This window comes from Rutidosis leptorrhynchoides, chromosome 8, assembly GCF_046630445.1.
Source record: "Rutidosis leptorrhynchoides isolate AG116_Rl617_1_P2 chromosome 8, CSIRO_AGI_Rlap_v1, whole genome shotgun sequence".
In the NCBI taxonomy this organism is placed as follows: Eukaryota; Viridiplantae; Streptophyta; class Magnoliopsida; order Asterales; family Asteraceae; genus Rutidosis; species Rutidosis leptorrhynchoides.
The window spans coordinates 52924650-52937016 of record NC_092340.1 but is presented as its reverse complement, the minus strand read 5'-3'; positions in this window follow the sequence as shown (position 1 = coordinate 52937016).

Sequence of the window (12367 nt, the reverse complement as noted above, 5' to 3'; positions counted from 1 at the left end):
TAAACGGTGATACGAAAATGAGTTCTATAAATTTTAGGCTTACTAAAAATGTATTTAGGATCTAGTTATTAAATTTTAACACTTTTTATATTTTACCCAGATTTGAGAGGGACAGTTGATGTAATTTTTATTTAATAAATTAATAATCAAATTTTATACCATAATGACCAAAATAAATAAAACTATTTAATTTAAAAATATGGAATTTTTCTGAATAATTTTATCCGTCACTGAATAACAACGAAGCACGATATACTCTTCGTGTTAAAATCGTCAGTAGAAAGAGCCAAAGGAATGGCTGCTATACTATTAAGTGGGCACGTTTTATTCAATCTTATGATTTACTTATTATTATTATATTATTAGTATAACTATTTGTTTTTTTTTGTTCCATACAATCACATTTCAGGGGATATATTTATATGTATATACTACACTTGGTAAAACCATTCACCACAAAACTAAGACCCACCATCGGCTATCACCCCTTTTGTTCATCACCTTCGTTGAACCATCACCACGACACCACTCCATCACCGGAACCACCATGACCACCGACTGCCCCACAACACCACCGCAAACCTCAATCCACCATTACCATGGAAGCTGCAATAATCAAATACCAACACCACTCACCTACTTCGATTAACCTCATGCCCAAATGTTCCTATTTTTGTTTCACTTTCAACTGTAACCAAGAACATACCACCATCTATCCTCTCCCTTTCCTAATTGGGTTCAAGCAAAACCATCATCTTCCACCATCGAAAGAGTTTACCACCAAGAACCACCCATGAATCCCGCTGCAACTACGCTATTTTTCTGTTCCCTGTACGAGTATCAACCACAACCGTCACTATCATAATCACCTTCCCTCTTTCATTGTAAACCCACAACCGCTGCAACTACCATATTCTTTCTCAATTAAAAAAAAAAGACCGTCATCACCATTAACACCATGACTGAACGGGCTACTGCAGTGTCATGTTTCTACTTCGATTTCACTCGTTTCTTACTACTGCAATATTGTTGTGCTACTACTATTATACTTCTGATTTTGAACATAACCACCTCAACCAACCCAAACTATTATCTGCTATTTTCCTGTTCGAAACTTAAATTCCTGTAGCTACAATATTATGTCTGTGGAAGTAAATCGCGAATAAGAGAAAAAGATGTCTGCCACTATCCATCGTAATTCTTTTACCCCTTAATTATCTATAAGGCCCAACAGAAATCTTTAAGCCCAATTAGTTATTTCTGGCCCAAACAACTATTATATGTTCGAAGTAATACTTGAACAATTTGTTTAGTTGTTTCGATTATCAAATCCAAACCTTTAAAACCCTTAATCGAATAAAGGTGAAATGATGATACGTATAAATGAAGAGGTTGGTAATGATAGTTATTACGATGATATGATGATTAGATTTAAATAAATGATCCGTATGATGATATAGATATTGATATAGGCGATGATATAGATAATGATTATGATGGTACTAGTTGATGATGATGGTATTATACGAACGTGTTGATGGGATGATAATGATGTGAACGATTATGATAATGAAGATGGTGATGCATAATAATGATAACCATAATATGATCATGATTATGATCATGATTAAAATGCTATGTAAATTATGATGATGATGATGATGATGATAGTGATCCGTCAATGATGACTATGATAAGCCGTATGATGATGAATGTAAGACCTGGATTCTGATTCTGCCCAGTCGCGCGCCACGCGGGGTCATGGCGCGCCGCGCCATATGTCGCTGGCAGACCCGTTTTGTTATTTTAGAGTTTTTTAAAAGGGAATTTCGGTCTTTTCGCGTTTGAGCCAGATTTGAGGACTTAACCTCCTCCACCCATTTCACTTATTCATTTCTTTTTCCTTTTCTTTTCATATTTCTCTCAAGAACTCAAACACCCATTTGATTCTAAGGGATTTTTGGAAAGGAAGAAGCGGGTTTTGATCTTTGGCATAGTAGACAATTTTGTTCCCCTCGTTCTTAGCTACGCGGTGATACTAGTGGTAAGCTCTAACTCTGAATTTCGTTTTTGTGTTCATCATTCAAATTTGGGGCTTTTGATTGTATGATTCATAGATGGAACCCATTTAGTTGTTAATTGAAGATTAACACCAAGATTCGGGTTTATAAGTGTTAAAAGGCGGGTTTTGGGTTGGTTAATGATTTAACCATGTTTAAGACTTGAGAATGGTGTATAATCACTAGTATTAGTGATTATTGATGTATTGGAGACCTTTAGGGTTCTTGTGGTTGACTAATTTTGACTAGAGTCAAAGTTAGGATTTGTTGATGATTATGACCCGGATGTCGATTCGATGAGGTTTATAAACTTAAAATGGATTAAGTTGAAGTATATAACCGAGTTAAATATGTTTTGGTGTCAAAACTTGTAATTGGTGAGATTTTGACTTTATGGGTCAAAATTAGGGTTTATGGGCGATTTTGAGAACGATAAGTGTTTAACACTTGTGTTCGGGTTTAATTGGCATATTAGGACCATTATCACTTGTGTTAGTGATTATTGGTTAGTTTGGGCACGGTTTGTGCTTGGAAGTGCAATTGGGTCGAAATTGCACTAAGTGTCGAATTGGGTTGGTTTGTAAATCCATCCTAATTGTGTTGTGGTATTTATGATAATGGAATAGGTACATTCCTTCGGCGAGTTGCGGATTATTCGGAAGCGTTCATCAAGGCGACAAGGTGAGTGTTAATATCCTATGTACATGTGTATGTGTAGGATGGGTGCGGGTTGGGTGAAGTGATTCTCGGCTATAGAGCTCACTTCACTTATAAGTGGATTTGATGGACTTTTGTATGAGTCCAATTGGCACGGTTGTGCGTTTTGGTTGACCACCTTTGGCGAGATACACGTTTGTGTGTACGTTATCACACGTGGTTGTGATTTGGATGTTATAACCCCAATGGCGAAGGGTTGATATTGTCGTGATGTGGATAACCCTGATGTGGTGGATTTTATATTCCCGTGACCGTGGGTTTGAGTTGGAGAAGTGAATCGCGTGTAGTTCGGATTCACGATGACGCGTGTAGTTCGGTCATCTCATCAAGGACGAATCTCGTGCAGTTCGGATTCACGATGACGCGTGTAGTTCGGTCATCTTATTGAAGATAGTAATCTCGTGTGGTTTCGGATTACTAAGGCTCGTGTAGTTCGGCCAATCTTCATTGTGGTGTTTTGGTATTCGGTATTGGGTTAAGTGGTTAACCTTATTCGTTTATATATTGTTCTATATATTAATGTATCTTTGTGTCGTAGCTAACCCTCCGGGTGTAGCTTATTGGCGTTGTTCACATCGTCGTTGGTGAACTTATACTCTGTTGATATCTTTAGCTTGTTGCTTAGAGATCATACGGTATGCTTAGTGTAGTTGCCTTATACTTGGATGCTTCGGTATACGGTATTTGATATTTGTGTGGCGTGTCCATTTTATACATATATATGTATATAGTATTGTATCACTCACTAAGCGTTAGCTTACCCTCTCGTTGTTGACCTTTTTATAGATTTGCATGGATGCGGTGGCTCGGGTAATCGGAGACTAGTAGACTTGCGTAGCTGCTTTAGAAGGCTTGCTTTTGGATTGATTAGGATTGGGTAGCGTATCCCCAATCTCCATGCTCGACTTTATTTGTATTAAAAGTCTTGTGGTCGAAAACTTGTATTTTGTACTTAAAGGGGTAATTTGGGCATATGTGGGCCCGGTGTCGTAAAACCCTTTTTATTAATGGAACGGGTTAGTTTTACATATTTGAATATGTGGTGAAAAGCGTTTTGTCTAATTGTGTCGGGAAACGGTCAAACATTTTCGTGTTTTTGACTTTTTGGGACAGCAGCCTGTCCAGGGCATTCTGCGCCCCGCGCAAATGCTTGGCGCGCCGCGCCACCAGCTGAACACAGATTTTTTTTTTATTTTTGATATTTAATCGCGGGTTGTTCGTGGTTTGGTTTGGGTTGTTACAAGTGGTATCAGAGCATGGTCTAAGGGATTTAGGTGACTTGAGATAGGTGCCTAGACTTAGACTTTTATGTGTGCTTAATTTGTAGGAGTACGGGTCGGAATGAGTTATGGACTAACGTTTATATTAGTAATGCGGATATTATTAATATGTTATTGTGTTGTGATGATGATTCTTGCGTGTGCTTATATCGCGTAGGATTTTGTTTGTGATTGTTTATATCATCGAGCGAGGCGGTCGTTGTACTAACGAGTCGATACGGAGTGTGTGCGTAATAAGGACTTGCAAACCTTATTACGGGTGCAAATCGTGTCTAACAAGTGATGTACGACAAGTGTTTAGCAAGATGAGGCGGTGTTGTGCGTGTTGTTTTATACGATCGTGGACTAATCGTTTTGCATTCTTTAGAATGATGATGCGAAACGAGATCGAGACGAATAACGACGAGTTTAACACTAGAGTTGCGGCCGCCGTTGCGGAGCAAATAGGTGCGTTTCGAGAAGAAATGGATAGGAAGTATTCCGAGTTTCGAAGTAGTAGTGAAATGGAGCGTTGTCTTAAGAGCTTCATGAGGACTAAACCCCCGATGTATGACGGGAAACCGGATCCTTTGATAAGCACAACTTGGGTCTCGGATGTCGAAGGGTGTTTTCGTACTATTGAATGCCCTCCCGAGAAGAGGACAAGACTCGCTACTAGTTTGTTGCGAGGTAGGGCGAAGGATTGGTTGGATGGTAAGATTGATCTTGTAGGTGGTGAAACGTTTATGGCTTTATCGTGGGACGAGTTTAAGAAGGAATTCTTTGAGGAATTCCGAACTTCAGCCGATTTATCGGAGATGCGTAATGAGTTGCGAAATTTGCAACAAGGTTCTATGGATTTGAATACTCTCAAGACGACCTTTATGGCGAAGGCTCGTTTTTGCCCGGAGTATTTGGGGAATGACCATTTGTTGATGCAAGATTTCTATCGAACTTTGAATGATGACTTGAAGAATAAGATTAGTCGGGGTCAAGCGAAATCGTTTGTGGAATTATTCGACTTGGCTAGAGGTTTTGAGTCGTATTCGAGATCGAAGATGGGTGAACCTTCAAGTGAGAGAAGGGTTGTTTCGTATGGTGCTCCAAGTAAGAGGACTAAGGGTCCGAGCGTGAGCACGGGTGGTACATGGACGGGTATATCGGATTCTAGTGCGTCTAGGTGTTACAATTGTGGCGTGAGGGGTCACAAGTCTTGGGAATGTTCGGTACCAAAGGGTGATGGCATGGTGTGCTTCCATTGCCAAGAAGAAGGACATCGTGAGTCGGAATGTCTCAAGTTAGCTGTGACGACCCGAAGATTTTCGACCAAATTTAAACTTGATCTTTATATGATTTCGACACAATAAGCAAGGTCAGTAATGTTAAGTCTCAAAATTTTTGAACTATTAATTAGATTCAGTTTACCTTGTGACTATTGCCTACGATTCACGAACAATTGTTTGTAAATAAATATAGTTATATAAATAAATGTAAGTATATATAAAATGTATAAATAATAAATATTCAACATATTTACTATTAATAATTAAATGTAATTACAAGAAAAATATATTTGTTATAATATATCAATAACATTAATATTGTTATAGAAACATAAAACATGTTATATCTTCATTATTATTAGTTATGATTATTATTAAAATATGTAAAATGTAATATATTATATAGTTATGTTACATAATCTAAAATATTTAATATTAATATATTAAACATAGTTATTATAATAATAATTGCTATTACTTTTAATATTAATATCAATAGAAGTGTTATTAATATTTTTTATTTTATATAGATATGAAACTTGTTATATCATAATTATTAATTGTATTATCATTAGACATTATTATCATTAAGAATTAATATTTTAATATTATCATTATCATTTTTATTATTATTGATGTTATTATTATTATTATTAATAAAATGATTGTATTATTAATATTATTGGAATTATTATTATTTCTATTGTCAGTAACAAAATATTATTAGTATTTGTAATATAATTATTATTATAAGTATTATTATTATTATCATTAATATAATTATTATTATAATTATTAGTTATTAATATTTATTATCAAAAGCAAGAAAGTCGAATACCATCAAAAAGCTGTTGTGAGTCTCAATCCAAATCTTTCTTTCTTTTGATTCTGATTACATATGTCGAGCATTATCCACAGAAACAACCAAAATCAATTGAGTATTAATATCTAATTCCATTTTTTTTTTGAGTTATTTTCTTGTCTATAATTCGTTTTACTTCCACATCAACTAGTACTGATTTTTTTGTCTTCTGTCCAAATAAATGATACAGATCGAGCAATAATTTCCTAATGCAGACAAAATCCGTTAAGGGTCTTTATCTACTGTATTTATATTTTTTTTATTTTTTTTATTTTCTTTCATTGATTAATCAATACTGTCAATATGTTTATACTATAAAATCAGTCAGTTAACTTGTATTATTAAGGAACATATTCAGTTCTTTCACCAACAAATCAATTCATAATTCCAATTCACTGCCTTATGATTAACTAAGCTGAAAATTCGATCAAACTACCCGTATACCTCTGTTTCATCATCAATTTATCAAAACCTCAAATTCATATTTAAATTCAAAATTTGTAAATGCAGTCGTGTTAGAATTTAGTTACTAAAACTATCTGCAAGGTCTCAATCTCCAATTTTTATTATCGAATTCCAATTTCAAGGTCAACGTTTCAATTTCAGAAAGTCAAACTTTGTTCTTCATTAAAATTCAAACTGCTTTTGATGCTTTAGATTAAATTGAAGTTATAGAAAGTTTCTAGGCTTGATTTGGAACGTATTTCATTCAGGGACCAAGGTCTAAAACGTCCTAAAATATTGATATTGATGTTGAGTTCATAAAATGGGTGTTCATGTCTGGGTATTAGGAATTTTTATATAATTCTGTTTAGTTAATCCCAAACATCACTTCCTGGTTATTATGCTTGTTCACTAATCCTAAACGAAACCATCAATTTGTTGTTATGGATACTAATACCCTCTGATCGATTTAGAAATTAAGAAGAAGAAGAACATTAAACAGAAAAGGGTTTAATTAAAAATAAATAGGTTATAAAAACAGAAAAGTGGTTAAGTGTGTATCGGGTTAAGCTGGAGGTCGAGTGTTCGAGTCTCGTATGCCACAATTCCTAAATCTTTTTAGAATGACTTTTGAAAGGGTATACATTTTTTCATTATTATTATCATTGTTATTATTATGATTACAAATATAATTGTTATAATTAGTATTATAATTAATATTATTATTAACATAATTTATAATAAAAGTTATCATTTGTTACTACTAACACAAGTAAAAAAAAAATACAATTATAACTACAATTATTATTAACATTATTATTAATATTATTATCATTATTAGCATTATTATTATTATTAAGAAATATTATTATTAATATTATCAATAGTATTACTATAAGGAATACCAATATTATAAAATCTTTCCATTTGAGTATTATTATCAATATTATGATTATGATTGATATTCTTGTTATGTTACTAGTATTATTAGTAATTGTTATTATTATTACTAGTATTATAATTATTATTAATAATACAATTATCATTATAGGTATCATAATCATTATTATTATTATTATTATCATTATAAGTATAATTATTTATATTATAATGAGTGTTATTAATATGTAACTACCAAAATCGTTATTATAAGTATCCTTAACCGAAAAATTAACATTTTTCACTTATATTATAAATATCATTAGAAATATCATTGATATAATTATTAACAATAATACCTTATTTAGTAATATTAAGTATTATGATTATTATCATTTTTTATCATAGTATTACAAAAATTACTATTTTTAACAAACAAATGATATATACATATATAAAAAATATATTTAATAACAAAACAAAAAGTAATATTTTATATAACAAAATAAATATATGAAACATATATATAATTAACATAAAAAGTATATAACTAATAAATTTGTATATATTGTTCGATTACAACCATGTATATTAATAAATATACACAAATGATATAGGTTCGTGAATCCGAGACCAACCCTGTATTGTTCAATGTCGTTATACGTATTTTTTACTACAAAATACAGTATGGTGAGTTTCATTTGCTCCCTTTTTAAATGCTTTTGCTATATATATATTTTTGGGATTGAGAATACATGCGCTGATTTTATAAATGTTTTACGAAATAGACACAAGTACTTAAAATTACATTCTATGGTTGGATTATTAATCGAATATCGCCCTTCAAGTCTGGTAACCTAAGAATTTAGGGAAATGGCCCCTGATTGACGCGAATCCTAAAGATAGATCTATGGACCTTGACAAGTCCCATTCGGGGTACGAATGCTTTAGTACTTCGAGATTATTATACAGACGAGAGGTTTCATTTTGGGGATATTCTATGCATTAAGTTAAAGTCGGTTACCAGGTGTTCAATCCATATGAATGATTATTTTTGTCTCTACGCATGGGACGTATATTTATGAGAAATAAAAATCTTGTGGTCTATTAAAATGATGGAAATGATTATTTATGTTAAACTAATGAACTCACCAACCTTTTGGTTGACACTTGAAAGCATGTTTATTCTCAGGTACGAAAGAAATCTTCCGCTATGCATTAGCTCATTTTAAGGATATTATTTGGAGTCATTCATGGCATATTTCAAAAGACGTTACATTCGAGTCGTCGAGTTCATCAAGATTATTATTAAGTCAATTATAGTTGGATATATTATGAAATGATATGCATGCCGTCAACTTTCGATGTATAGCAAGTTTGTCTTTTTAAAAACGAATGCAATGTTTGTAAAATGTATCATATAGAGGTCAAGTACCTCGCGATGTAATCAACTATTGTGAATCGTTTATAATCGATATGGACTTCGTCATGATGGATTAGGATGAGGCATTTCATTTGGTATCAGAGCGTTGGTCTTAGCGAACCAGGTCTTGCATTATTATGTCTAACTGATAGTTGTTTAGATGCATTAGTGAGTCTGGACTTCGACCGTGTCTGCATGTCAAAAGTTTTGCTTATCATTTCTAGTCGGAAATCATCTGCTTATCATCCTTAGGAAATTACCTGCTTATCATTCTTAGTCTAGACACATCTTACTGCAATGATTGCATGAATAGTGTATAGACAAAATTCGTATCTTAGCGTATCTGCTAATTCATATCTTAGCATATCTGTTACTGTAGACTTTGCCTGACAACTTCCGTAGATTCCTCCATAACTTATGGGGTTTTAGTATTATATATGCATATGTAAATTATGTATTGCATGGTACTAATCTACATCCTATAATCTATTTCTTATCGAAAATCCTTCATCTGATCGTACGAGATGAATCCCTCAACCAGTTCGAATTCCTCAGATTCCGACAACTATTCCGATATAGAGTTTCACCTAAGCTTCGAAAGCAGCGTCACCAGAATGAATCAACCAATCATCTATCCCCAATTCATCGGATGAGTTTGTAGTCGACTTAATCAATGGAGACGCGAAGAAGGCGATCCTTTACACCAATCAAATTGCCCTCTTGGCAAAGAACCTGAAGCACTTACCGGCGAATCTATCCGAAACACCATTTTCAGCCTCATTTCCAGAGTAACTCGACACAATTATATTCTATCCACAATTCTAAACCTTATTCATCCGCTCGTTTCGACCGACAATCATCCCGGAATAATAAAAGAATTCAGCGAACTTCGCGCTCGAGTAATCAATTTGGAGAATATGGTGCAAAATTTACCAGTTTCAACAACATCAACGGCATCAACAGTACCACCAGCAACAACACAAACCACAACAGCACACGCCTCAACATCACAATCTGTACCTCGAGCATAATCATCATTCTACATGATGTTCTACATCATTTATCTCCGTTCGACATGGCGATTATGTAATCTCTAATGTTTTAGAGATTATATATTCTTGTTTTAACGGTAATTCATATGAGTTTAATATCATATAAACTCATTAAATCCATGATTACATCTGAAGAAAATATATATAGGTATGTATATTTTCATAAAGATTGTAAAAAAAAAAATTCTTTTGTACAAACAATTAATGGTGAAAATATTTTAACGGGTAGGTAATACCCGAGGACTATTTAGATTTCACATTAATAAGTTACGCTGTACATTCTTTCAATTCTGATTCAACAGTTATTTACTATCCTACTTACATCCACCGGTGCACGAATCGGTTCACCACAGAATAACCATTTTCATTCAATTTCATATTTAGATTTTGACCTATCAGAATCCGACAAGTGGCATAATGAAGAAAACATTGGACAAAATAAAATTTGTTAGAAACAAACAAATTAACTATGAAAATTTTGTTAAGAATCCACGCTAACAAAATCCTAGCTAACTGTTCCTAGCTAACTGTTAATTCCTTATTGTACATTTAATTATCGCAATTTATTTTATCGCAATTTAATTCTCGCAATTTTATTTATTGTCATTTAAATTTCTGTTATTTATTTTACGCATTTTAAATATCGGGACACATATACAAGGTTTTGACATATCATATCGACGCATATATATATATATATATATATATATTATTTGGAGTAACCATAGACACTCTATATGCAGTAATGATGGAGTTAGCTATACAGGGTTGAGGTTGATTCTATAATAATATATATACTTTGAGTTGTGATCAAGTCTGAGACATGTACACGGGTCACGATACATATTAATTAATTCGAATATTATATATTAAACTATATATGAATTATTGGACTGTTAACTGTGGACTATCGACTGTGAACTGCCAACATTGGACAATTAAAATGAATTAAAATATTGATTATAACATATGAAACTAAGCAATTCTTCAAGTTTGCCACTTGATTTCATCTTAAACCTCATTTATATCTTGACAATTACAATCTGCGATTCAAACCTTTCATGATTCTTGATAACACCTCAATCGGGAGGATGAATCAACCGCACTTCATCTACGGAAGGAAAGATTTATGCATACAGTTATGCACCTGAAAACACTCGGAACCTGAGTAAACGTTTAACACGTAGCTGTGCTAATTCTTTTAGCGTTATTATTACCGAAAATAACTTTGCAACTCCTGTTCGAGATAGCCAGTTTTGTCACAGCTCCAGCAAGTCAACTTCGACTTTTTAATCGTATTAGCTTATTATAACCCTGATATATAAGTTGCCTTTCGTCATCGATACCGGAAAACTGTTTACATATCACTACATTAGCAGTAAACTTACCAGCAACATCATTGATCTTTGACTTTATGAAAAATTATTATATTCATTGAAATCCTATCATCTACTCATCTGCATCTGATAACAAGAATTGCCGTACCAAATACCGAGAATCAGCAATCAGTATTTTGAAATCTCGCAGCATGTCTACATCAACAGTTATATGTAAACATATAACATTTATCTCTTAGAATTATGATCTTCCATTCTGAAATTCTGAAAAGCACCCAGTCTACAAATCAATACCACAAATTCTGAAAAAGCTGAATATAGCAGCAAAAACTGTACACGACTTTAACCGTCGAAAGTTTGATGATAAAGAATGGAGTATGGGAAACACTCAATAGAAAATTTAGTACCGAAAAGCGAATTATGCGAAACTATGAAGGAAGCCGTGGACAAATCACAAAGAATAAGTTTAACTTCAAAGAATCCAAATGAATCAATACCTGCTGAAGTCTTTAGCGAATATCTTGCTCCTTACTCTAAACCCTTGAGGACAATAGTTTCCATCGTCCTCTGATCTTAGATATTCTAAGATATTATCGTATCTTTTATTATAAATATCCTCCATATTTCTGAAGATATTTTCATAACTATTCTTATCTAAAATCATTAATCTCTTCGTACTATCAGTGTTACATCATATAGAAACTGTTAGTTTCTATATTCTGTAAGCTTTAGAGCTTAAAATATGAATGTTATTGAAGTAATGTTGGGAACTGATGCATGAGTTAGTATAATATAATGACACTTAATCAACGTGATTATATTACAGTAAGTCATGCTGAGTTTCTAATGGAATGTGATGATTCACAGATCATAACGTCATCATGTGCCATGTTACATAACTCTTTCATTCTGCTTAACTTCTGAACATATCAAGAAGGTATATTCTTGATAGTTCTATTCTCAGCGATTCGGGTAATTTGACAAATCAAATCGTGCGATTTTGTTCTTTCTTGTTTAGAACATTAAGTTCTTTCGAAACTCCATAATTACG